We start from the raw sequence: 27,411 nt of genomic DNA on the forward strand, positions 1-27,411 counted from the left end.
CACATAGGCTATAGATAATAGCTTCCATTATGTGTTGCCAGTGACCCCCCCCCCCCATCTCATATTGGTCCTCCTTGAAAGGAACACGATATTTGGTAAATATTTGGTAAATATTTGGTAAAAACATGTCATAATCAAGACCTTATGCTGATAATAGACATAGATGTAATCGGCAAGCCCCCATGGGATCGAAAAGGTACTTATCTTCAGAGTCACTACTGGCAACCGTTCCTCCAAGTGAATTCTATCAGTTGTTCATTTGTGCTTCATGCGCCAAGGGTGCCAAAAGCTCCAGGGAAGCGAATAAAAGGACAGCACCAAGAGACTCACCAGTTTTGCCGGGTGTCCTGGCTGCTTCAGAGGCCATTAATGGAGCTGGTATCCACCTGGGTTTGAGTATATGTGTTGTATGTAATTATGTAACAATGGCATCCAGCATAATCTTCAGGAGTGAATGCCTGTGTCTCCGCTGTGTGCTGTGACTAGCCCCTATGCCACTGCAGGCCATGGTAGTGATAAAAGGGCCTGCAGAAGAAACCACAGAAGAGGGCCAGCCAACTGACAAGCATGGAAGGATCGATGCTCAAAATTCTTCAGCCACCAAAGCACTTGAAGACTGTGAAGATCAGGCTCATAACTTGTTTAAATGATAAGTTTTAAGAGTCTTCTTTAGCAGGTTTTTTTATTTAAGCAGCAGAGATCACAATGTTAAAATGGCTGCTATGGTGCAGGGAGTGCTTTATTTCAGAGATTGCCTGTCAAGCTACACAAAGAAAATAAGTAAAGTCTCTTTGCTCATTGGCTACCTTATAATGCAGCTTCTTTTACATGTCTTGTTATCATTACATGAGCTGCAGAGGACTCACAGAAACATCCCCCTATAAACACTTATTGTGGGTTGCAGCCAATGGCTGAAGACTTCCCAGGGAGCACTTCATACATACACCATCAACAACAGGAAGATATGTACAGAGGCAGAAGGAGTCAACAATCAGTTGCTGTCCCCTCAGACAATTAAGAAATAGGGTGCATACTACAGTTTGTAGAGTTAGATGAAACATGTTAGAGGGAGGGTCCTGAGGGTTGGGAACATGCTGAAGCTTGTCAGCTGTTTAAATATTTTCCTGTAGAGACATTATTAGTGCACAGCTTTATATTGGGATTATGCCAAGCTAAGGTTGAATACTACAGTCTCAGTCCGAGATTGTACATCTTAATATCCCAAGTTAACTTAAATGAGTCTGTTGGTTCTTCCAGCCAACAAATGATGCATAGCTGTCAACTGGCTTTGCTCTGTGCTCTCATTTGATTTAGTAAAATCAAATTACCCAAAAGGTGTAAGCAAAACAAAATTTTGCAAAAATTGCCAAAATAGGTGAAAGATTGGCCTGATTTTTTTTTTGTATGTTTTTTGCAATTACTGTATGAATCTTTGTGTTCATTTTATCTTGCATAGAATGCGTATGTACCAATAAAATAACTGAAATGCTAATAAGTGCATGGAGCACACACACACTATCACGACTGAATCTGTCTCAGGTTATAATCAATTACTGAAAAGTGCTGATCTGTTGGAATGGATATGCTTTCAAGCACCCTTTTCCTTCAGTGAAAATGCTGCTACCTGGCCTCACACTGCAGTGGACTGTGTTGGCAGAGCTGAGAACCATCCACACCCCTTAGCACAAGTGTCCTCACACAGACTTGAATTTGAAGAGAGCGGGTATGTCTAACCAAGTTTTTTTGCATTAATGAGTGCATTAGAACAAACCTTTTGGCCTATTAGACTGAACACTTATTTTTAGGTATCCTGCACAACTGCAGTTAAAGGAATTGGAGGTAGTACTATGAAATTGGAGGTGTACAGTGTCTTTCTGACTACATATCTATTTCTGATTTCCATTGGTCTTCAACTTCTAATAGACAGAATTCCTCTTTAGTTATCAAAAAACGATGGAAGAAACAAGAAAAGGAAAGAAGACGAAAAAGACGTACCTATCTTGCGCATTGATGAACCCTGAAGTAATATTGGCATCAATAAGTCACTGTAGAGAAAATTTACTGGCTGATTGAATCAAATGTAGGTAAGCTTTAGGTAATAACCGTCTCGAAATATGAGTTGTGGGTGGCTGCGCATACACCGACCAGCTCAATAAAAGTCAGTATAAAAACTAGCAGAGCTGGGTGGAAAATGATCAGCCAAACAGTGACTGCATCCTATCAGATGTAGTCATTGTTTGGGTATTTAGGGAACAGTGGGAGTCACAGCTGCCTGAACACAATATAAATATCTCCATCCACACTAAGGCAAGCCATACACAGTTTGAATCTAGGCCAGTTCAGCAGGAACCGGGTTAGATTCGATCCGTTAATGGGCAGGCCTAATGTACCAAGTTGATCGATCGATCAACCAGGGAACAACCAGCCTGCTGGATTCTGTTGCAAATATCACTAGTGGCTGCTATACCTGCTAGCGATAATCACTGTCTTCTCCCATTGGGGACAGCTTTCACCACTCGCCCCCATGCCAGGAGCAGACAATGGCCTGGCAGGAAGGATTCCCCTTTCAAGACTGTCTGTGTTGATGGGGGAATCATATGAATTTCTTTCCTCCAACCCTAGGTTGCAGGAAAGAAACTTGCACTGTGTATGGCCTGCCTAAGCATGGATGGTGAATCAACTGATTTCTCTCCTCTGGGCTGAGCAAGAGCATAAGAAATTGAACCATGTGTAGCCAGCCCTAATCTTTAAATTCCTTTAGTTACTGTATTAAAGAGGAAGAGACCTCGAGAGATTCATCATGGAGTGCCATATATAAAAAAATATTTTACATTATTTATGGTTACTGTCATGTTAGTACATAAGCCTTAAATGACAGATTTTGTTTATAGATTGTAAGCTCTTCTTAGCAAGGTTCTCTTGCTATGCTGGAATGTAAACTCTAATAAAAGAATAAAGTTCCTCTAATTAGAGCAGGCATATAAAATATGTTGGGCATAAGCACTTATCGCTACATAAGTACATACTGTGCATTCAAAAAGGGAAGACAATTGGATAAAAGGAGGTATGAATGACATAATTAGGGAGGACAAATAAAGAGGAAGTGAAAGGGTAAATAACAGAAATGTGAAATATGTTGAGAAAATGTTTTTCAACAAATGATATGTAAAAATAAGTACATCATTTAATACTTAACAATGAAAAAGGACATATGAAGAAATGGCAGAAAATAGGGAGAAGAGTGAGGAAAAAGAAGATACAGACACTCCTGTGCTTGCCTATTATAGAACCTAAATCAATATCAAAAGACAGAGCATTCACTAGATCAATGCAATCAGAGTAATTCAAGCAGTAAGCGGAAGAAATTAAAAATTCTCAGGACCTAAATTGCGAACACCGATCAACAGAATTTCCCTTGTCATGTTAAGATACAAGTCCCATAAGGCCACCAGTCTTCCCAGTCTCAATAGACTAAGTTCTTACAAGCGGCGTTTCCTCAGTGTAACAGAACTAAAGTCCTAAAGGACATAGTTTCTCTCATTAGATGAACAAGCATCTCCCCTGCTGCACCCAGTGGAGTTGAAGAGCATGCGTTTGTATGTTGTTCTTAAAAAAGGGGAAGAAAATGTAATTTAAAGAAAAAGAATATCAGGAGAGGAGGGAAAGAGTGGAGGATGGAAGCCAAAATGATTTATACACTGTAAAAGGTATGCATATATGAACATAATTAGGCTGATTAACTAAAGGCAAATAGGCCATACACATTGGAAGGGAAATGGTGAATAACATTAAGCTCTGCTTACTTCCATCATACAATCATGTGCAAGAAAAAAAAAATACTGAATATAATGTGATTGGGTGTTTTCACAACTAATGCCTCGTACACACGCAACGATTATCGGCCGACCGATCGTCCGACTTTTGTCTAGAGTTTGTGTTTTGTTGGTTGGAATGTGCCTAGACTGCATACTAATTTTCTCGGCCAACAAAAATCTACTTCAGAAGTGATGTCATGTGCTGGTTTACTTTCCGTGTGTTTTTTCTTCTCTGAGCATGCCTAGTCTTGCTCATCAGATTTTTGTCTGCCGAAATCTGTACTGACTGACGGAAAATCGGCCGTTGTGTTGACGGTCTACAAAAATTTTATAGCCTGCACACCAGATTTTATTCGGCCGAAAAGTCGTAGTCGGTTGTCGAAAGCATCATACTAACAAGCCGAAAATCGGCCAAGCGGACGTTGGCCGAAAATTCCCAGCCAATAATCGATGCGTGTGTACGAGGCATAAGTCTCTAAAGGTCAAAAGTTATTCAGGTCAATGTATATCTAGTAATATTTAGTTAATTTCAGTTGGACCTGTCCTGTAATGTTAAAGACATTTTGTATCAATCCAAGCCACCTCTTTTTACCCACAGTGAGGAGCACATTTTGTACAGAAAGGACAATGTGATTCACAACAAACATGAAAGAGGCTATATATTTCAAAGGTAGAGGCCTTTAAAATCACCCATATATTGCCAATTTTACATCTCTACCTTGATATTTTGACAACATTTCACACATTCAGTAAGGTAATCAAAGGATTATCACTCACATAATCCTTCCTGACACCAAGGATGGGATTATGTTTTGTCTTTGTACAAGAACATTATTCTACTCTGTATTCTGCAAAAGTATTTTATTCTGTAATACTCCGGAATGTGCCTTGTTTATTGTACTGTTAAAAGTTATTAATAAACTTTATTCTGATTTTTTTTAAAAAGGATGGGATTATGTAAGTAGAACACATAGCATTCTGTTCTTACACAGTAACATCTGACTTTCCATTGTGATTGGATCAAGGTGTCGATGCTACCTGTGTAGTGCTCTAAATTCAATATCTCTTCAATAAGTGAAATTCAAAAATAGATCAATTACAAGTGAAACATATCTTAGTGACTGTGAGAGTCTGTGGTAAATACTACAAGTAGTAATAAATATTGCAATAGTGTCCAATCTGACAAATTCCAAAATAAAGTGCTCTTAGTGCTTAATGTAATTGATAATGGTGAGTAGATAGCAGTAATCGACATCCATTCAGTGGGTGTGTGCTTTTTTCCTCCACCGCATGCACAGCCCACTTACCAGATACCCCCTTTGGGTTTGGCGTTAGTATCCCGCTACAATTCCATCAGTAGAGAGCGCGGTTCAAGAATACAAATAGCCCTTTTGGTGTACTCTATGGTCCAATCGTTACCAGCAAGGTTAACAGGTATCCATGATGGGTAAATAGAATATAGAGAGGCTCATAGTATAGTAATACCAGATAACTTTTATTAATATAGTAGAAACTTACATCTCCAACTGTAAAATCCGGACAGAGTTTCCTGAACGCCGCTCCACATTCCAACTGCGTCCTTTACAGTTTGAGATGTAAGTTACTACTATTTTAATAAAAGTTATCTGGAATTACTATACTATGAGCCTCCCTATATTCTATTTACCCATGATGGATACCTGTTAACATTGCTGGTAACTAGTGGACCATAGAGGACACCAAAAGGGCTATCTGGATACTTGAACTGCGCTCTCTACTGAGGGAATTGTAGCAGGATACTAACGCTAAACCCCAAGGGGGTATCTGGTAAGTGGGCTGTCCTTGTGGTGGAGGTGGAGGAAAAAGCACACACCCACTGAATGGATGTTGATTACTGCTATCTACTCACCATTATCAATTACATTAAGCACTAAGAGCACTTTATTTTGGAATTTGTCAGATTGGACACTATTGCAATATTTATTACTACTTGTAGTATTTACCACGGACTCTCACAGTCAATATATGTTTCACTTGTAATTTTGAATTCCACTTTTTGGAGAAATATTTAGATTTCACTTATTGAAGAGATATTGAGTCATATTTATATATTATTGATGCATTTTTTATATTCACTTATTGGAGAGATATTTATTTATTTATTTGCGCGCGGTCCCCCACCAAACTAACTAGCTTTCAACTCTTTTGTTGTTTGGAGGAGCCGCTTAATAATATTAATTTTGTTATATTCCTAACCACTCTATTCATTTACAGATTGGTTTACACACTTATGACTTACACCAATATCATTTTTTGACCATTAATCACGTTGGCATTAAACATTTTGTTGTTTCCACTCAATCAATTTTTATCCTATGCGCATCCGTTTAAGTGTACATTTACACTTATTTTCAACAGTACTCAAAATTTGCCTGAAATGACTGTAAAGAGCTAATGTGCAAAGATAACACATGTTCTCATAACTTAGATTGTCCTAAATTATACTGTATTTTATCATTGAGAATGGTAGCGGGATCACTATTTTTAATTGTAAGCACCAACACATGAGCCTATTTCATTAGATTGTAAGCTCTTACGATCAAGAATGCCTTTGTCATGTTAGAATGTAAGTTCTAACATAAAGAAACTGTCTTTAAAATTTAAAGCAGAGTTCCAGTCATTTTTGTTTATTTAAAGTCAGCAGCTACAAAAAGTGTAGCTGCTAACTTTTAATAAACAGCCACTCACCTGTCCCATGATCCAGTGGTGTACTCACCTCAGCCATTGTCTCCTCGTGTCCTCCCTCGGCAGTGCCGGCACCTCTGCTATGGGCACCCGGCTGTGACAACTTGTGGCTCCCAGCCGGGTGCCCACTACACATGCGCGAGTGGCAGTTCACTCTGTGGCTGGTCCCGAAAGTCTTCTAGGACCTGTCATGAGTCTCAGAAGACTTTGAGAAGGAGAACTTAGAGAAGGAGAACTTCCGCTTCCAATCACCTAAGGTGACCAGAACGGAAGTGGAAGCAGGTACGTGTCAAAATCATATACCTCCTTCCCAAAAGCTCCAATTCACAAACAGGAGCTGGAGAGGAGGCCCTAAAGCAGGAGTTCCACTTTTGGGTGGAACTCCACTTTACAATTTGATGGGCAGGCATCTTTTGCTACATTACAGTGTAAAATAGAAACTCAAATGGGCAAGGGTTCCCCTTTTGTATTTGAAAAGACATTTCTTCTTTCTTTCTGTACATTCACAAATATAATTTTTAAGGAAGAAAAAAAAAAAATAAGGGAACCATAAAAGAAAAAAAAAAAGAACAGAATAGAAATGGATTGACAATGGAAGGGTAGGAAAAAAATAAAAAAAAATGTACACTACATAATTTTTACTATACTTGCAATATACAGTTTGTATCCCTTGTTAAACTAGTAATTCTTTAAAGCCAGAGAGTGTCTTGTTAGATTGGTAGGAAACACTTATTGGCAGGGATTATTTGCCACATTCAACTGTGATTTCTAAAGGGCAGGGTTCTTCTCATTAGGTGAGGGTTAATCTTTTCTCTTGCACATGGTAGGTTGATAGGTGAGTATAAATATTATACACACAAGGAAGAGAAGAAACTAAAATTTAAAGAAATGTAACATTTGAAGAATAGCAAAGGAATATAATTATGAAAGATGGCAAGGTAAAAAAACATTTTAACCAGAACATCCCCTCTCTGTCCCCGTCTCTCTCTTCCTCTCTCTCTCTCTGAGTCCTGGGGGATATGCAGTATGTGCCCCTTGACTTTGATCTAACAGAGGGACACATTCTCAAACACCTAAGGAAGGAAATACATATGAAGCTGAAGAGTGGTAAATATGACACAGAGGGGGTTATTTACTAAAGCCAGAGACTGCAAAATCTGATGCAGATCTGCATAGAAACTAATCAGCTTCCAGGTTTTATTGCCAAATTCTAATTGAACAAGATGAAGTTAGAAGCTGATTGGCTATTGTGCACAGCTGCATCAGATTCTGAGTGCACCAGTTTCAGTAAATCTCCCCCAAAAAGAGAGAAAGTCAGTCCCAGAACGAGAGAGACTCGGCCCCCATTTACATCTTTGCCATTTAAAGTTTGTTAACCAAAAACAATGCACTAAAAAAAATGCATCAACACACCTTAAAAACGTGCTTAAAATCACAGAAAATGTACATGCAATGGTGTGAACCCAGACTGATAGTATGGAAGGTTAATGTAGAGTGTCACCCCTTTCAGATTGTGCATCAAGTAGACTTTGTTTATTCAGTTCTTGGTTAGGCCCCATTTACAACTCAATTTTGTAACTTAACCACTTAAGCCCCGGAAGATTTTACCCCCTTCCTGACCAGGGGGTATTTTGCGATTCGGCACTGCGTGACTTTAACGGACAATTGCGCGGTCGTGCGACGCTGTACCTAAACGAATTTGATGTCCTTTTTTTCCCACAAACAGAGCTTTCTTTTGGTGGTATTTGATCACCTGTGCGCTATAAACAAAAAAAGAGCGTAAATTTTGCAAAAATAACAATATTTTTCACATTTTTTATATGAAATTCCCCCAAAAAAAAAAATGTAAAAATCTAAATTTTTTAACATTTTAGGCCAATTTGTTTTATGCTACATATTTTTGGTAAAAAAAAAAAAAAATCGCAAAAAGCATATTTTGATTGGTTTGCGCAAAAGTTATAGCGTTTACTAACTAAGGGAAAGATTTTTGTCATTTTTGTTGTTTTTTTTTTTAACGCGTAATGGCGGTGATGTGCGATTTTTTTTGTGGGACTGCGACATTGGGCGGACAGATCAGACCCTTGACTGAAATTTTTGACACTTTTGGGGTTACCAGTGCTATACATATGCACTGTTACTGTAAAATGACACTGGTAGTGAAGGGGTTAACTTTATTTGAGAGGGAGGGGTGGTGTGTGTCCCTAGGGGCGTGATTCTTACTGTGATTGGCTGTGGCGTGAAGTGTAGGAACAGTGATCAACGGTCCTACATAGTAGAACCGTATGATCACTGTTCTTACACAGGGGAGAATGACAGGCGGCTTGTTTACATCAGCCGCCTGCCTTTCTCCCGCTGTCACGGACGATCGCGAGTGCCGGGCGGACATCGGGTCCGCCGGGCACACGCGCAGGAGAGTCCGTGACCGAGCGGGAGCGCGCCTCCGGCGGCGTGCGGTCGCTCCCCAGAGCCTCACAGGCTAGGTATATGTACTTGCGGCGGTCGGCAAGTGGTTAAAGCTCCAAAATGCTGGAGGAGAAAAAATATAATTATTCTATATGAAGATGGTTCACATCTCCAGTCCAAGTCACCTGGAGCCAAACGCCTGAAGCTCAAAAAAGTTATGGAGCTTTTTTGTAGCTCGAATCAGAGAGATTTGACCATTTTTGGCACGTTCTTATTCCCATAAAAATGAATAGAAACACACCATTTGCAAGTTTTTTGTTTACATTCACATATTTTGATCCGCGTATTTGCACGATTTTCTGCTCTAATGAAAAAATTTCAAAATTGAAATAGTAATAATATATGAATAAATAAATGTAAAAGAAATACACAAAAAAAACAAAAATCATCAAAAATAAATAATAAAATGTATAATATGTAATAATACATTAATAAATAATAATTAACCCCAACCTTAAAAAATATATTACATAAATCATTATTAATATTAGTAATAATAATAATAAAATAAACACCCAAACTCAAAAAATAAATTACTATTATTTATAATTTATTTGTTTTGTGTTAGGCTTAGGGTGTCTATTATTTTTTTTAAAGGGTTAGGAGTTAAGGTTAATTATGTATTTGTTTATTATTACTTAGTATTCACTTATTGAATTTATTTATTATTTATGTTTTTTTTTTTATTTGTGTAGATATTTTACATTTATTTATTCATTTTTTATTATTATTATTATTATTATTATTATTATTAGTAGTAGTAGTAGTAGTAGTAGTAGTAGTAGTAGTAGTATTAACAACCTAACAAAAAATAAATAAATACATAATTCTAACCCCTAATCCTAAACCTAACCCCAACTCCTAATCCTAACCTTAACATAATAACTCTAACCCCTTACCCTAACCAAAAAAATTAATAAATAAATAATAATAAATTAATAATAATAATAAAGAAAATCTAAAAGCTAATGGAAAAGCAAAAAAAAAAAAAAAAAAAGCAAAAATGCCTAGCAACAAATAATGCAACAGATGATAGTTTTCTCTATTAACTAATATAAAAAAAAAGCCAAAGCTCAAAAACGCGGTATAAAAACACCCAAGTCGTACATAAAAACGTGCCAATAATGTGCTAATATAAAAAGCGCCGTAAGAATGCTCAAAGACGCTATGATCAGGTGTGAATGCAGCGTTAGTGGCAGATAGGACATGCATGTTTAATAAAGCCTTGTACACACGCAACAATTATCGGCCAACCGATCGTGCAACTTTTGTCCAAGTTGTGTTTTGTTGGTTGGAATGTGCCTAGACTGCACACGAATTTTCTCGGCCAACAAAATTCTACTTCAGAAGTGATGTCTTGTGTTGGTTTGTTTTCTTTGTGTTTTTTCTTCACTGAGCATGCCCAGACTTGCTCATCAGACTTTTCCCTGTCGAAATCTGTACTGACTGCACGAAAATCGGCCGTTGTGTTGAGGGCCAACAAAAATTTTATAGTCTGCACACCAGATTTTTTTCGGCCGAAAAATCGGAGTTGGTTGTCGGAAGCATCATACTAACAAGCCGAAAATCGGCAGATCGGACGTTGGCCGAAACTTCCCTGCCAATTTTCTACGCGTGTGTGCGGGGCTTTAAGGTTTCTACGCGTGTGTACGGGCTTTTTTTTTTTTTTTTGCAGGAACTCTGCTATGCACTTGAAACTTGCAGAATAAACCTACAGTTTGCTTATCTTCTGAATTTACATTTGTATAAAATGATAATTTGTCCCCATTCTTCAGGAAGAAGGTCACCTCACGAAATTGTGTTAAAAAGAGCAAAGGAAAAAAAAGAACATGAAAAATGTACTTGTCTCCTATATCAGTGAGATTGAAGTGATATGTAGAACACAGAGAACTCTCTGACTTAATCACTGTTGAACTGCCATGCAAGTAATAGGTGGCCTACATTTAGCACTCCCAGGCCTCAGATAGTTCACTCTTATGAACAAGAATTCCCACAATACACTGTAAGCTCAAGCAAATCTCTAGATATATTAGAACTGAATTCCTACACAAAGAATGCATAATGTTAGGTGAACAAGTAAATAAGGAAGGACAGAAAAAAAAGAGAGAAAGTAAGCTGATAGGATTTAAGAGGGCAGCAAGGGAAATGAAGAGAAAATATCTGTCAAATATAACCATAAGTTGAACTTATCATTAACCTTAAAGTAAAGTACTGGGGGGGAAGTTTTTTTGTCTAGTTTTAGATAAGAGTGAAGAGGTATTAGAATACCTGTCAGGTTTTACTGTTGTCTGGGTTCTCGTTAGGAAGATTGACACATCCTATTTGTCCTAGTGACCGTTATCACAGAAAACAAAAGAATACCCAAATTTTGAGTGGTCACCAGGACTGGAATAGAGGGGACAACTTCCAATGAGGATACTAGTCTTAGTGGCTTCTATGGATTTCCCTCACTTTAGATTTCCCTCTCTTACAACCTGTCCTTCAGGCTGTGGTTAAAACACAAGAAATTGACAAATCTCCCCAATGGGGACACATATGGCAAAAAAAAACCTTAGGAGGGTATAACCCTCCCTTACTCTATCCAAAATGAATATAAAGTGTTGCCTTCATTTTCATTTTAACAACACATACACACACACCAGTAGAGGGTTCACAGTTTAACAGTACTAAAGAATCTATGCTGCCCGAGCAGCCTTGTGTTTTGGCATGTTCCTCAGTGCCCTTGTTCTGTTTGTGTATTAGTTTGACACTCCTAGCCTCTTCATGCTCAGGATATGTTTTATTTTCACCCTACATGCGTAAGGGGGCTTTTAGAGAGTAAGAAGGCTTTAAAAATTAAAGTGATTGCAAAATCAGAAGGTTTTTTTTAATCTTAATGCATTCTATGCATTAACCACTTTACCACTAGAGGATTTTGCTGTCTTACGTCCAGGCCACTTTTTGCGATTCGGCGCTGTGCAACTTTAACGGACAATTGCGCGGCCGTGCGACGCTGTACCCAAACAAAATTTACGTCCTTTTTTTCCCACAAACAGAGCTTTCTTTTAGTGGTATTTGATCACCTGTGCGATTTTTACTTTTTGCGCTATAAACAAAAAAATAGCGTTTATTTTGAAAAAATAACAATATTTTTAACATTTTTTTTATATGAAATTCCCCCACAAAAAATGTAAAAATCAAAATTTTTTTAAATTTTTGGCCAATTTGTTTTCTGCTACCTATGTTTGGTAAAAAAAAATCACAATAAGTGTATTTTGATTGGTTTGCGCAAAAGCTATTGCGTTTACTAACTAAGGGAAAGATTTTTGTCATTTTTGGTGTTTTTTTTTTTAACGAGTAATGGCGGCGATCTGCGATTTTTTTGCGGGACTGCGACATTGCGGCGGACAGATCGGACCCTTGACTGACATTTTTGACACTTTTGGGGTTACCAGTGACATTACTGCAGTAATCAGTGCTATATCTATGCACTGTTACTGTAAAAATGACACTGGCAGGGAAGGGGTTAATTTTATTGGAGAGGGAGTGGTTAATGTATGCCTGGTGCTTACTGACGTGTGTGGGAGTGAGTCAGGGACAGATCAGATGTTCAGCTATGCTGAACACTGCAATCTGTCACTCCCTGTCACTTAGGAGATCCGCCCTCTCTGTTTACACAGGCGGGCGGATCTCCAAACGAGATTCCCCGACGATCGGGGAAGAGCAGCGGCGATCGCCGCCGCTCCTCCCCTGGCCCGACTCCCGCTGTGACTGAAAACAGCGGGAGCGCGCCTCCGGCGGCACCGCCTACAGGGGGAGGAGTCTAGCGACGTAGTACTACATCGCTAGATGATAACGAGCCACATTGCTGCAGTAGCAGCAACGTGAGCAGACGTTATGTGGTTAAGATAAAAAACCTTGTGTGTGCAGCAGCCTCCCTAATACTTACCTGAACCTGGTTCAGAAAAGTGGTTTAACCTTAAACTGCGTAAAGGGTTCTTTACTGTCAGAGAGGTAAGGATGTGGAATTCCCCTCCATAAGCAGTAGTATCAGCAGAGAGCATCAATAGTTTCAAAAAACTATTAGATGGGCACCTTAAAGACCACAACATACAGGGGTATACAATGTACGGTTAGCAGCAAACACACACACATCATAGGTTGAACTGGATGGACTGGTGTCATTTTTTAACCTCACTAACTATGTAACCTAACTCATCTCTCGGCCGTCTGAGACTCTCCCTCCTCATTGGCTGAGACCTAGCAGTGGCTCCATTGACTCCCGCTGCTGTCAATCAAGCTCAGTCAGGCAATCAGGAGAAAGAGGGGGTGGGGGTTGGCCGCAGCTCCATGTCTGAATGGACACAGGTAGCTGTGAATCGGCTCGGTGCCCCAATAGCAAGCTGCTTGCTGTGGGGGCACTCAACAGGAGGGAGGGGCCAGGAGTACAGAAGAGGGACCCCAGAAGAGGAAAATCCAGGCCACTGTGTGCAAAACCAACTGCACAGAGGAGGCAAGTATAACATGTTTGTTATTTTTATTGAAAAAAAAATGAAATTTTACAATCTTTTTAATGTTTTTTCACAAAACAAGTAATAATTTATTTTGCACTTGGATTCCACGTCTGACTACTTTTGTTAAGTTGACACCTGTTGCTGTTATCTTGTCAAGTCTGCAGGTTGCCATACATTCCATATAGACTGAGTCTCAGGAGGTAAGTATTTTGCATAAAGCAACATTTGAGACAGAACTGAGCCTAATGCCCCATACACACGTGCAGATTATCTGCAGACTTTTGTCTGCAGACTTACCAAAACCATATAATATGAGGTCAAATCTAAACACTTTCAATTTGTATGCAATCCGGCAGGCCCTTGCACTACATAGAAAAGGTAAGTCTGCAGACAAAAGTCTGCAGATAATCTGCACGTGTGTATGGGGCATAATGCCCCGTACACACGTGCAGATTATCTGCAGACTTTTGTCTGCAGACTTACCTTTTCTATGTAGTGCAAGGGCCTGCCGGATTGCATACAAATTGAAAGTGTTTAGGTTTGACCTCATATTATATGGTTTTGGTAAGTCTGCAGACAAAAGTCTGCAGATAATCTGCACGTGTGTATGGGGCATTAGGTCTTGCAGCCAGAATTACATAAAATTCCTGCTTATCCAAGTTCTAACTAAATAGACATCCCCATCTCACCACTAGAATCACATAATTTCAAGCAACCGCTGCCTTGATTGGTTGTATGCTGTATAGAGCGCAGCTTTCACAAGGGCTAAAGCCCCATATACACAGGGCCGAAGGTCGGGACACGTCAACCAGTTAAAAAAAAAAAAAAAAAACTCCCGACATTAGGCCTGTGTGGCCGGGTTCTTTTCGGACGAGCATGCTGGATCTCACCTAATTATTTCCTTTGTCAGAACTGAAACTGCTTATCATATTTTACAAAGTCAGAAACAATTCTTTCTGCCAGCATGGTTCTGGAATCATAAATATAAATATATAAGCACACTTAAAGAAATGTATCTTCTCATTACAGCTTCCACATTAATGTGTATACATTCGGCACCTACTGAGTAAATGGGTCATGAGAAAAAATGTCAGGAAATAAAAAAAGAAGACAGAATGACAAAAGAATGGGAAAGGGAGAAACTTATTTTTTTTTTAATATCTGTGAGAAATATTTTCTATGCAAAACAGGGAGCACTGTCTGAATTTATCACTTCTGAGCTTCTGAAATCCGAGGTATGCAAGCCATAAGAGGGACAGATAAAACATGATCTCAGAGGATATACTGTAAGCTCTGATAAATAGCCTGGCCAGACTTTCTTTACGTAATTATTGACCACACATTTTTCCATAAAATCATTAGATGTACAGTTATGTCGTATGTGCTTATGTACGTATTGTCATGGCCAGTAAAACAAGGAAATGTTCTCTGGAGGAGAAGCAATCCCCGCAAAGCAATGCTGCTTTATGCTTCCAAGGTTAAGTATATACAGGCTCAAGTGGCAGAAATCCGGCTCAGTGATGGAAATATTAGCCTAGGGATATATAAATGTGTGTCAATACAATCTGCAACTACCGCAAGATGGTTCCCAACCAGTATTTGGACCTATCTGTATTACCAGTTACTTCAATCAGAATTTTGAGTGTATATACTACATTTTCTATTTGTCTGTGCATTTATGACATACAACTGATAATGGTTGCAAATACAGAGCTAAAGAACAACTAAATAAACAAATAAAAAATTGGTCTGGAGGCACCTGTTCATAGGGTAAGAGAGGAAAATCAAAAAGTAGCAGGTGGAGAAGTCCTTTTGGCACCCTTTCATGCCATAATGACCACAACCAGAGGTAGATAGTGTACAAGTGGTCTCCATAAACCCATGTAAACCTAATTTTACATTGGTACTCTAGGAATACAGCTATACGCACCACTGACATACATATTTGGAATTGAACCTACCTGCCAAAGGATTTGTACTTCTGTACATCCAGCCCTGAGTTTTAACAGCCCCATAGGACAACACAGCCAACCAGGAGACCTGATTTTTCTATGCTGCAGTTGAGCAATATAGCTTGGTCCTAGCCTCAGCCTGTGAGTGGAAGGAGCAGCATCACACAAATGAGGTCTTCTATCTGCTCTCTTCTTCTGTAAGCATGTGACAACTGATTGGGTCAGATTGCTGCCCTCCCTCTTTGATCTGTGCTTGGGAGCTGCTGTGCAGGGGAATACCGGAGACTAAACTAAATTTGGTATATATATATATATATATATATATACAGCTGCAAGAAAAAGTATGTGAACCCTTTGGAATGATATGGATTTCTGCACAAATTGGTCATAAAATGTGATCTGATCCTCATCATCTAAGTCACAACAATAGACAATCACAGTCTGCTTAAACTAATAACACACAAAGAATGAAATGTTGCCATGTTTTTATTGAACACACCATGTAAACATTCACAGTGCAGGTGGAAAAAGTATGTGAACCCTTGGATTTAATAACTGGTTGAACCTCCTTTGGCAGCAATAACTTCAACCAAACGTTTCCTGTAGTTGCAGATCAGACGTGCACAATGGTCAGGAGTAATTCTTGACCATTCCTCTTTACAGAACTGTTTCAGTTCAGCAATATTCTTGGGATGTCTGGTGTGAATCGCTTTCTTGAGGTCATGCCACAGCATCTCAATTGAGTTGAAGTCAGGACTCTGACTTGGCCACTTCAGAAGGCGTATGTTCTTCTGTTTAAGCCATTCTGTTGTTGATTTACTTCTATGCTTTGGGTCATTGTACTGTTGCAACACCCATCTTCTGTTGAGCTTCAGCTGGTAGACAGATGGCCTTAAGTTCTCCTGCAAAATGTCTTGATAAACTTGGGAATTCATTTTTCCTGTGATGATAGCAATCCGTTCAGGCCCCGACGCAGCAAAGCAGCCCCAAACCATGATGCCCCCACCACCATACTTCACAGTTGGGATGAGGTTTTGATGTTGGTGTGCTGTGCCTCTTTTTCGCCACACGTAGTGTTGTGTGTTTCTTCCAAACAACTCAACTTTGTTTTCATCTGTCCACAGAATATTTTGCCAGTACTGCTGTGGAACATCCAGGTGTTCTTGTGCAAACTGTAAACATGCAGCAGTGTTTTGTTTGGACAGCAGTGGCTTCCTCTGTGGTATCCTCCCATGAAATCCATTCTTGTTTAGTGTTTTACGTATTGTAGATTCGCTAACAGGGATGTTAGCATTTGCCAGTAACTTTTGTAAGTATTTAGCTGACACTCTAGGATTCTTCTTCACCTCATTGGGTAGTCTGCGCTGTGCTCTTGCAGTCATCTTTACAGAACGGCCACTCCTAGGGAGAGTAGTAACTTTCTCCATGTATAGACAATTTGTCTTACCGTGGACTGATGAACAGCAAGGCTTTTGGAGATACTTTTATAACCCTTTCCAGCTTTATGCAAGTCAACAATTCTTAATCGTAGGTCTTCTGAGAGCTCTTTTGTGCAAGGCATCATTCACATCAGGCAATACTTCTTGTGAAAAGCAAACCCAGAACTGGTGTGTGTTTTTTATAAGGCAGGGCAGTTGTAACCAACACCTCCAATCTCATCTCATTGATTGGACTCCAGTTGGCTGACATCTCACTCCAATTAGCTCTTGGAGATGTCATTAGTCTAGGGGTTCACATACTTTTTTCACCTGCACTGTGAATGTTTACATGGTGTGTTCAATAAAAACATGGCAACATTTTATTCTTTGTGTGTTATTAGTTGAAGCAGACTGTGATTGTCTATTGTTGCGACTTAGATGATGATCAGATCACATGTTATGACCAATTTGTGCAGAAATCCATATCATTCCAAAGGGTTCACATACTTTCTCTTGCAGCTGTATATATCTATATATATATATATATATATATATATATATATATATATATATCTATATATATATATATATCTATCTATATATATATATATATATATATATATATATATATATATATATATATATATATATATATATATATATATATATATATATAGTACTGCTTTGTTTGTTTGTTTTAATGTTTGTTCATTTTTTTAATTCAACTGATTTTATTTTTTAACAATACAAAGATAGACAAAGAAACGTAACAAAGGAAAACTATGTCTATTCAATTCAAAATTTACCAGTTTAATATACAGTATGTTGTACAGTAAAGGGTAAATCAGAAGTGGCACCAAGAATCAGACAAGGAATTATATATGCGCAGTGAACTCCTCCATTATTTTAAGTGTAGGAGATGATTTTGTGTATAAGCACAAGAAAGAGATGTAATAATGTAATAATCAGAAAGTTGGGGGAAAAAAATAGAAAGGGTGATGAATAGAAAGAAAGGAATAATGTGAAGAAACGGAAGAGAGAAGTTAAAAGATAGAACAAAAATTGCAGAGAACGATGTTCCTGCCTTGCTTTTGATTGAGCTGAAGATGAAATGTAGAGATACAAAATACTATAAAAATCAGATGATATCACATCTACAGTATGGAGGAAAATACACACACAGTAACTTACAACTTTAAATTATGTACACGAGAATTTGTGTTTTGCTACTGACATGCATCCATTTTGAAAGATTTTGTCCTTTAATACAGGAAGACACTCGTTTTTACAAAACTTCCAAATCATCAAGGATCCAAAAACTGTATACAGTACGAGAATTGTGGCCATCACCTAAACCCAAGTTAGTCAATGTCTCTCTTTTGAGCAGGAGCTCCCTTGTTATACCGGGATGTAGGTCCTAAATAACAGGAAATGTCTGCTAAGGGCTCATGTTTGAAGCTACTAAAACCCAAAGTACTAATGCCCATTCCCACTTTACCTCTGTTGTATACAAATTGTAATCAACATACAGGATGGGTCACTGCTAAACGACAGAACAAATGGTCTGTGCTGAACCTCTGTAGATTTACTGCACTGAAGGCTAACCTGCCTCCACGCTTTAGACCAGGGGTTTCCAAACTACGGCCCTCCAGTTGTTCAGGAGCTACAATTCCCATCATGCCTAGTCCTGTCTGTGAATGTCAGAGTTTTACAATGCCTCATGGGATGTGTGGTTCGGCAAAAGCTGGAGAGGCATAGTTTGGGGATCCCCGCTTTAGACTACATGAGGCATCATGTCTACAAAAGAGTTAGCTAAGACTCTACTGTGTATGAGGTCGTGTAAACCTTCATAAACAAGGCCGCCTGTTATTACATTGTAAGCTGAGTGAAATAAATAAAGGGGTCAAAGATTATTAAAAGACAGAAAGCAAAGAGGAATTGAAAGATGGAAAATGGAAAGAAGAGAGATGGAAAAAATAATTGTCATATGGAGTGTCAGAAAGGAATTTTCCTTTTCTTTAAAACATAATTAGCTGTATTGTCTCCTGGGTTCTTCTTTGTCTTCCTCTGAATCCACAGCTCAGTTGTCCTAATACGACCTTAGGAGGACTTAAAATAAACTGGTCATAATAACTGCTGCAATTATAGTATGCAAAAGGTTTATGTTTTACTTCTGCTAAGTTAAAAAAAAGTCATATGTTGCTCGCAGATATAATGGCAAAATAATGCACAGGTAAGAATTACAACAACTACATTGGGACCTGTAGGAAAGCAGAGGGGTAGGTTAACTGCGACCCAGACAATATAAAAAAAACACAAATGAAAAAAATAAAAAAAAAGTATAGTATAATATATAATATTTTAAAGTGTACTTAAAATGCGAAAAAGCTATAGGGTATGAAAGAGCTGTCATCACTTTACTACCCCTGAGGAGACATTCGTGGGAGGGTGCATGTGATAGGCAGAGGGCAAACCAGCACTGTGCAGAAAGAGGGTCAGGGGTCCTGCAGCCTCATAGGACAATCAGTAGAATGGAAACTCCTCCTGCAAGCTTTAACCAGGCCCTGATAGAAGTCACAAGACTGCTATATACTGCTGATGAAATAAGGCATTTAGCAATTTACTAAAACTATTGCATTTCCATATTCTGTGTACTGTGGAAGACCAGATATAGTGAGTGCAGGGTCCTGGGTTTAGTAACCATTTTAAACACTTAAGGACCACCCACCGCAGTTTTTCTGCGGCAGACAGCCCCTCCGGCGCGAACCAACGTAGGATTACATCGGTCGGGTGCCTGCCGCTAGGGTGCGAGCGCCTGCCGCTAGGGGGCGAGCGCGCGCCGCCGGCGGTGTGCTTTCACCCCCACTCTGTGGGGACTCCGAGGCACGGGGCTGGCTGCTCCGATTGCCGCCGGCCACCCGCGATCACTCCCCGCTGAGAAAGAAGGACGGACAGCTGTTGTAAACACAGCTGACCGTTCTTCTCTCTGGAATGATCACAGAGCTCCTCTAATCCTTCTATATAGGATCACAGGTCTCTATGATCATTTCAAAAGCCCACCCCCCCCCCCACAGTTAGAAACACTCCCCTAGGCTCACATTTACCCCTTGATCACCCACAGTGTTAACCCCTTCCCTGCCAATGTCATTTTTACAGTAACAGTGCATATTTTAGCACTGATTACTGTAGCAATGTCACTGGTCCCCCCAGAAGTGTCAAAAATGTCAGTTAGGAGTTCGATCTGTCCGCCACAATGTCGCAGTCCCGCTAAAAATTGCAGATCGCCGCCATTACTAGTAAAAAAAAAAACAACAAAAATGACATGAACCTTTCCCCTAGTTTATAGATGCGATAACTTTTGCGCAAACCAATCAAAATATGCTTATTGAGATTTTTTTTTACCAAAAATATGTAGCAGAAAACAAATTGGCCTAAAATTATGAAAACATTATATTTTTAATTTTTTTTTGTTTTTGGGAATGTTATATCGCAGAATGTAAAAAATATTGTTTTTTTTTCAAGAATTGTCGCTCTTTTTTTGTTTATAGCGCAAAAAAATAAAAATTGCACAGGTGATCAAATACCACCAAAAGAAAGCTGTATTTTATTTAAGTAAAACGTCGCACAACCACGCAATTTTCCGTTAAAGTAACTCAGTGCCGAATCACAAAAAATGGTCTGGTCATTAAGGGGGCAAATCCTTCCGGTCCAGAACTGGTTATTGTATTCTCTACATTAATGTAAAAAACCTTCCATTACTTGCTTTCCTTCCCCTCTTCCTATATACTTACCAAAGTATCATCTCAATTCAGCGCTGTGCCTGAATGCATAAGTGCTGCTCTTTCTTCCTCTCCTCACAGGACATAGTGAGGGCAGTGGGAGCCATTGGCTTCTGCTGCTGTCAATTAAATCCAGTGAGGAGGTGAGCAGGGAGTGGGGGCAGAGCTGAGCCACATGCTGTGTGTCTATGGACACACACAGCTTGACTCAGGAGCAAGCCCATAGGTGTGCCCCCATAGCAAGCAGCTTGCTATGGTGGTGCACACAGAAGAGGAGCAGCCAAGATCGCTGGCAGCAGACCACCGGAGGAGGTGCTTTGGGGGCCACTCTGAGAAATACCATTGCGCAGAGCAGGTAAGTATACAATGTGTATTATTGTAAGAAGAAGAAAGCCTTAAAAATCGCTTTAAAGAGGTTGTAAACCTCCAATTTTTTTTTTTTTAACAAAATGAACACCTGAAAGAAAAACACATAATGAGCTAGTATGCATCGCATACTAGCTCATTATGAAATACTTACCTAAGAACGAAGCCCCGCAGTGCCGACCGCTTACCTATCTCATGGGTGACATGTTCTGTCGCCCTTCTTCCGGGTTTGCAGTATATGGCCATCTGATTGGCTGGAGCAGCGATGACGTCACTCCCGTGCATGCGCGCGGGAGCCGACGGTAACGGCACGGGGCTCTGAAGGAACGGCACGAGCGGCCGTTCCTTCAGAGCGCATGCGCCAGTGATGTCTCTGGCTGCATGCAAAGTAAATATCTCCTAAACGGTGCATTTTTAGGAGATATTTACAGTACCTATAGGTAAGCCTTAACCTCCCTGGCGGTATGATACTTTTGGATTTTAGGTGCTGAAAGCGGTACCATTATTTTGCATGTAATTCTTGTAAATGAGCATCCCAAACCAACTGTATACATTTATTATATATATATATACATATATATATATATATATATATATATATATATATATATATATACATACATATCTATATTATATATATATAGATATGTATATATAATAAATGTATACAGTTGTTTTGGGCTGCTCATTCACAAGAATTACGTATATATATATATATATATATATATATATATATATATATATATATATATATATATATATATATATATATATATATATATATATATATATACACACACACACACACACACACACACACACACACACACACATATATATATATATATATATATATATATATATATATATATACACACATATATATATATATATATATAAAGTACAGTAAAACTGCAGGAAAGGGCACTAGGGGGCAAACTAATATGATTTTTTTTATTTTGAATGGTATCAGTGTGTTTGGTGTGTTTTTACATTTGAATTTGCCTCCGGTTCCACCCCCCTGCGAACGTCACGTCGCAGGAGATGGAAGCCGGGGCACGGAGACGATCGGGAGGAAGATCCACCGCGAGAGACCTCTGGGACGCATCGCTGGATCCCGGTGACAAGGTAAGTAACCCTGCTTACAGGATCCAGCGATGCTTCTGGCGGTACACTTGGGGTTACCGCTTTTGGCTCTGAAATTTAACCCCGAGCCATGCTAGGGAATACCGCTAAGAAGGTTAATATAGGCTTACCTATAGGTACAAGTTGCAGAGGAGGGTTTGGTTCCTCTTTAATGTTGTTTTAAAAAGTTTAGTTCTGCTTTAAAAAAGGAAAATAAAGGGAAAAAAAGCTTAAAAAAACAAACGCAACCACCAAATCTAAGAAATGGTAAGAGTCAGTATATTTGTTTTTTGATTTAGATTTGCCTTCAATATTTTTTAAATCACTAACCTAGAATCCAGATCTATATCGAGTAATTCAGAAAAAGTCATAAGTTTCTATTTCAGTACATGTTTAAGTTAACCAACATAAGATGGTTAACCCCTAATGCCAACCGTACACAAATATATGGCCTCACTTGACTCCACTTTTCTCACAGAGAGCACCGGGCCCTGTACGAAAGATTGGAACCAGGAACTCCAGATTCCGGGTCACTTGATAGCTGTGAAAGCCTCTGATTGGCTATCACAGTGATCAGGCACTGTGAATCCTGCCTCCATGTTTTCTTTCTCTGTGAATGAAGGGGAGAGATACTTAGTAACTCTCTCTCTCCTTGCAGAGAAAAAAAAAAAGTGTGTGTAAAAAATAAATAAACAAATAAAAAATAATAATAATAATAAAATAAAAAATACAAAAAAAATATATAGATCAAGGTTTGATCTGGGTCAGTGCCAGGGTTATTGTTTGGGTCAAAGTCAGCGGCAGTGGTTTTTTTTTTTTTTTTTTATAGGGTTTTTGTAGGATATAAAAAGAAAGCAAAATTGGCACTATTGTTTTTGGGCTGTACAATGGGTACATACAACAACTTACATACACAAATGCGGTATCGCTGCAATTGCCAGGGGCAGGAGAATTTAATTTGGGTTGCTCTTTGGTGGAAAGTTATGGTAGTAGAAAGAAATACTTACATTTTTTTTTTTTATTTTATTTTTTTTATATTTTGGGCTACTTTACCTTTGATAATAAAAAATAAATCAGGAGATATCCATTGCCATTGACCACCAAAAAAAAGTAAAATTTGACCTTTGTCCTGAAAGAAATGCAGTATATATTCACCTGGATGCACAAAGTAGTTGTGATGATATGTACGGTTTTAATAACATGTCAAAGCTGCAAAATTGTGCTTAGGCACCTTATGTGCGAAGGGGTTAACATTGCATTCAAGCAAATACCATTTTTAAAATGCGGGTTAACTAATTGCAGGCCCTATATTGTACATTTTCAGTAAGTGAGCTCAGGATGAAATAATGATGTTATTGCCTAATCTGGGTAATTGCAAACTAAAGTCATTAGACTGAGATTTTAATAAATCTGGGTGATTTCAGCAGTACAACAGAAATATTAAACAAATGAAACATTTTTACTCCAGCTTACCAAAGATGAATAATGTGCACAGCACAAAATGCCATTTATTAATCACAGAGAAAAGCCAATAAAATAGAGTAATCCATTTAATTAAGAGTTTGCGTATATATGTATAGAAAAAGCATTCAACTTAAATGGGGGTGATTTATCAAGTCATATCTGCGTTAAACTGATATCTTAATGAAATGTTAATTGTTAGCTTGTAATTAGTTGTGGCTCTGGATATGCTGAAAGCACATTCCTAACCTGGGATTTTCTGGTTTAATAAAATATGCACATTTAAAATGTGAAAAATTAAATGAGTGAATTAATTTATTCCCAGGGAATTTGTGAAATGCTTAATTGGAGAAGTCCACATTACTCCAGAAATAATTTAGATTTTCAGCACTGTAAACAAAATTACTGTGCCAAAAACAAATGCATCAGTTTTCTTTACTGCTCCTTAGGAGGCTATTTAAAGCCAACTGTTTTGGCCATTGCATGCCTTCCAAATCAAATTGCTACAAACAAATAAGGGCAAAGGTCCAAGGCCATGTCTACACTTTCAATCCCCCCCCCGCTCCCTTTTAGGGTGCAAAGGCAGTGGAGAGGGGTGTACATGTGTTATCCCCCCCTCCACATTCAGTAGTCTTTAACCCCCCCCCCCCACTGAGCACAATCCATTCAACTGAATAGGGCCGGCTCAAAACTGGTAGAAAGGTACCCAGTAGTGGAGCAGTAGTGTGGGTTTTAAGCAGGTTAAAAAAGGCAGTGAAGAGGTGGCATAACACCTCCTCAATGCCTATCAAACACTTCTTGAAAAGTGATCTACCGATCGCTTTCCAGAGATGAAGCTTGTGTAAACGAGCCCTTAAAGCTAGCAAAATTTCTATCTCTTCGGTCCACCATCCCTACTCCCACTTAATGCGCACCCTTTATTTAATTTTCTCTTACACTGTTACTGACCATCCTATCTTAAAAACTGCCGCCAGCTCAATGAAAGGGGGGTGGGGGATGGTAACAGCATGCACAGGTTTCTCTTTAGCTAAATGCATCTGGTAGCATGACCTCAACTACAGAAAGGAAGCTAAAACAGGGTACATGTTTCTGCAGGTGTTGCCTGGTGTTTTAGAGAATTTGGCTATGCTGCTTACCTTCAATCAACTGCTCACTTTCATTTTTAGCATCAGATATGCCCATACTTACTAACAGTATGGAAAGACATTCATGAAATATGGTACTACTCCTCTATATCACACATTACAAATGTTTGAATATTCCAACTTTAAAAAAATATATTTTCTTTTTTTTATGTTGTATAAGAATATAGGATGGGAATAAGAAGTAGTTTAAAACCCTGCCAGATTTCTTTCATACCATCTGGGTCCTGAATGATGGAATTTACTCCCAGTCCTGTAGGCACAAGTGAGAAAAAATCTTTCCAAGTAAGGTAAGTACCCACGTAGTTCTCCCAAGAACAAATTTCCCCTATCAACAGATTTCATCTCTATTTCTGTTCTGGTAACAACTGGAAAGTTTGTATTTTCTTTCACTTTCAGTCCTGGTGACCATTGTCAGAGTAAACGAAAGAGGGTATGTCTCCTCAACAGTGACACACTAGAGTACAAAAAAATGGACGGGGTTTCTAACCCCTTTATTTAAAAATGACAAAACATGATTTGGCCTTAGATACCCATGGGGGGCACATTTATAAAGCAGTGAATGCAACACTCATTAAACATTCACCGCTTATTAACTGAGGAATCATTCACTAGTTTTATAAAACACATCTTACAGGAACATTCAACTGCACATTCACCGGATCAAGCAACCTTAACCAACATTTACCAACATCTGTTGTTCACTAAATACACATACTGTGCTATTTGCCCTATTTATAACATGATGAATATAATATTCCCTGCACATTCACATAAAAAAAACTTGCTTTGCACGTGCATTCACAATCTGCATTTTTATACAGGTTTTAGATCTCCAGTCACACCTCTCCAGCATATTGCGATGTGTTACTGCACATGTTAACATGTGCATGTTACTATCAGTTGTGGCAGTCAATTACCTTTGAAAGATCTGCCCCAGTATAACACACAAAAAAATTGGAACACACGGCTCCACAACACACAGATTCTGTTCTTTGTGTTGACATGCACTTCAACCTGTGTGCACTGGGGTGTTGCATGTTTCCACAATAAACAGGTGTGAAACCAGCCTTAAAGTAGAGTTCCAGCTAAGGCATAACTAAGGCATAACTACTATAAAAATGCTCCCTCCCTCTCTTAAAATCTATCCAAACTTATCCCCAGTGGCAGCTGCAGGGAAGGGGAGAGAACATCCAACAGTGGCTGGGACATCTACTAGGAGCAATGGTGGCTCCCATAGGCTCCCATGGGGCAAACACTGTCCATGCTCCCTCCTCTCCTCTGCAGCCACTGCTGGCTGACACAGGGGAGCTGGATTCCATGACTGGACCAGAGCAGGCTGAAACTAGGTAAGTATGAACATTTATTTCACACAAGTTAGTTAATATAAGTGTTATAATGGGGTAGGGAACATTTTTAAGGCTAGTTAGGTTTTAGCCAGAATTCTACTTTGGGAGTACAGGAAAGTTGCCCATTTGGCAAACCCCAGTGTTGTCACAATTGTGTCCCATGAATGCAGTACTAAATACTTTAAAGCTGAATATAAAAGTAATAAAAATATATGTAAGACATTAGAAAAATATTTAGGCTATTAAAATCTTCTCAGATTTTAACTAAAGTTATCATTTATACACTTAATTTTGATGATGCAAGGTAATTTCTTTTGGGAATTGGCCAATTAAGTATTTCTATGCAGATGATTAAATACCCCATAGTAAAACAGACAATAAAAAGCTTTGTGAATTGACCCCAATTTCCAACAGCGGACAATCAGACTGTATTCGGTCAGAACTTTCTACATCCTTTGCTATTTTCAAAACATTTACCAGCCATTCCCTGAACATTCACACAATAATATTCTTACTGTACATCAAACATTCACTGCAGATTCAATGCTTTCAACTTTCATTAACATTCACACTGTTATAAATACTAGCAAAAGCATGTCTGTTTTTGAAAAGCAAGGTTTAAGGGATATAACAATCAATGCTAAAGGAGTGTTGTGCATAAATATGTTGATTGTCAAATGTAAATGTATGATGAATGTATGGTGAATGCCAAAAAAAGCATCATGTTGAATGTGACTGTATTCCCTAGTGTGTAAAAAACATACCCCTAGGAGTAGAAGGAATGAAAAAAAGGGGGGAGTTTTCCAGGGAAGGGGAGGAGAAAGGATTGGCATGGTGCTACAATGGACAACAACTACAGTCTCAGATTCACAAGGAACTATTATGGACATCAATGACAGACAGGTCAGAAGAGTGGATAAAAATAAATCAATTATAGCTACTACAAAGTTTATGTGCTGCACAAATTAGATACACATCCATCAGCCCATTCCCCACAGTTATTACCTCTGGTATCTCTTGACCGTCCCTCTTTGATTGTAAGCTCTAACGAGCAGGGCCCTCTGATTCCTACTGTATTAAAGTGTATTGTATTTGTACTGTCTACCCTCAAGTTGTAAAGAGCTGCGTAAACTGTCAGCGCTATATAAATACTATATAATAATAATAATAATAATAATACACACTATTAAGCCAAACTGGAAGTTCCCCTGCTTCCTACAGATCTTTTTAGAAGAACATAGCTCCAATGGAATTTCCACTGAAATAATTTAAAACCGCTCTTCTCTACAACCTGCTAAATTCATAAAGATTTCAGCTTTACTTA

At 38.7% G+C, this 27,411-nt stretch overlaps 1 protein-coding gene across 1 annotated transcript in view; it reads right to left on the reverse strand.

Annotated features, from left to right (window-relative positions):
• The window catches only part of RPH3A (rabphilin 3A), a 291,534-nt gene that overhangs the window by 264,043 nt on the left and 80 nt on the right, over positions 1 to 27,411 (reverse strand). The gene's annotated exons all lie outside the window — the stretch shown is intronic.

Source organism: Pelophylax lessonae (assembly GCF_965119305.1).
Source record: "Pelophylax lessonae genome assembly, chromosome: 1".
Classification (NCBI taxonomy): Eukaryota; Metazoa; Chordata; class Amphibia; order Anura; family Ranidae; genus Pelophylax; species Pelophylax lessonae.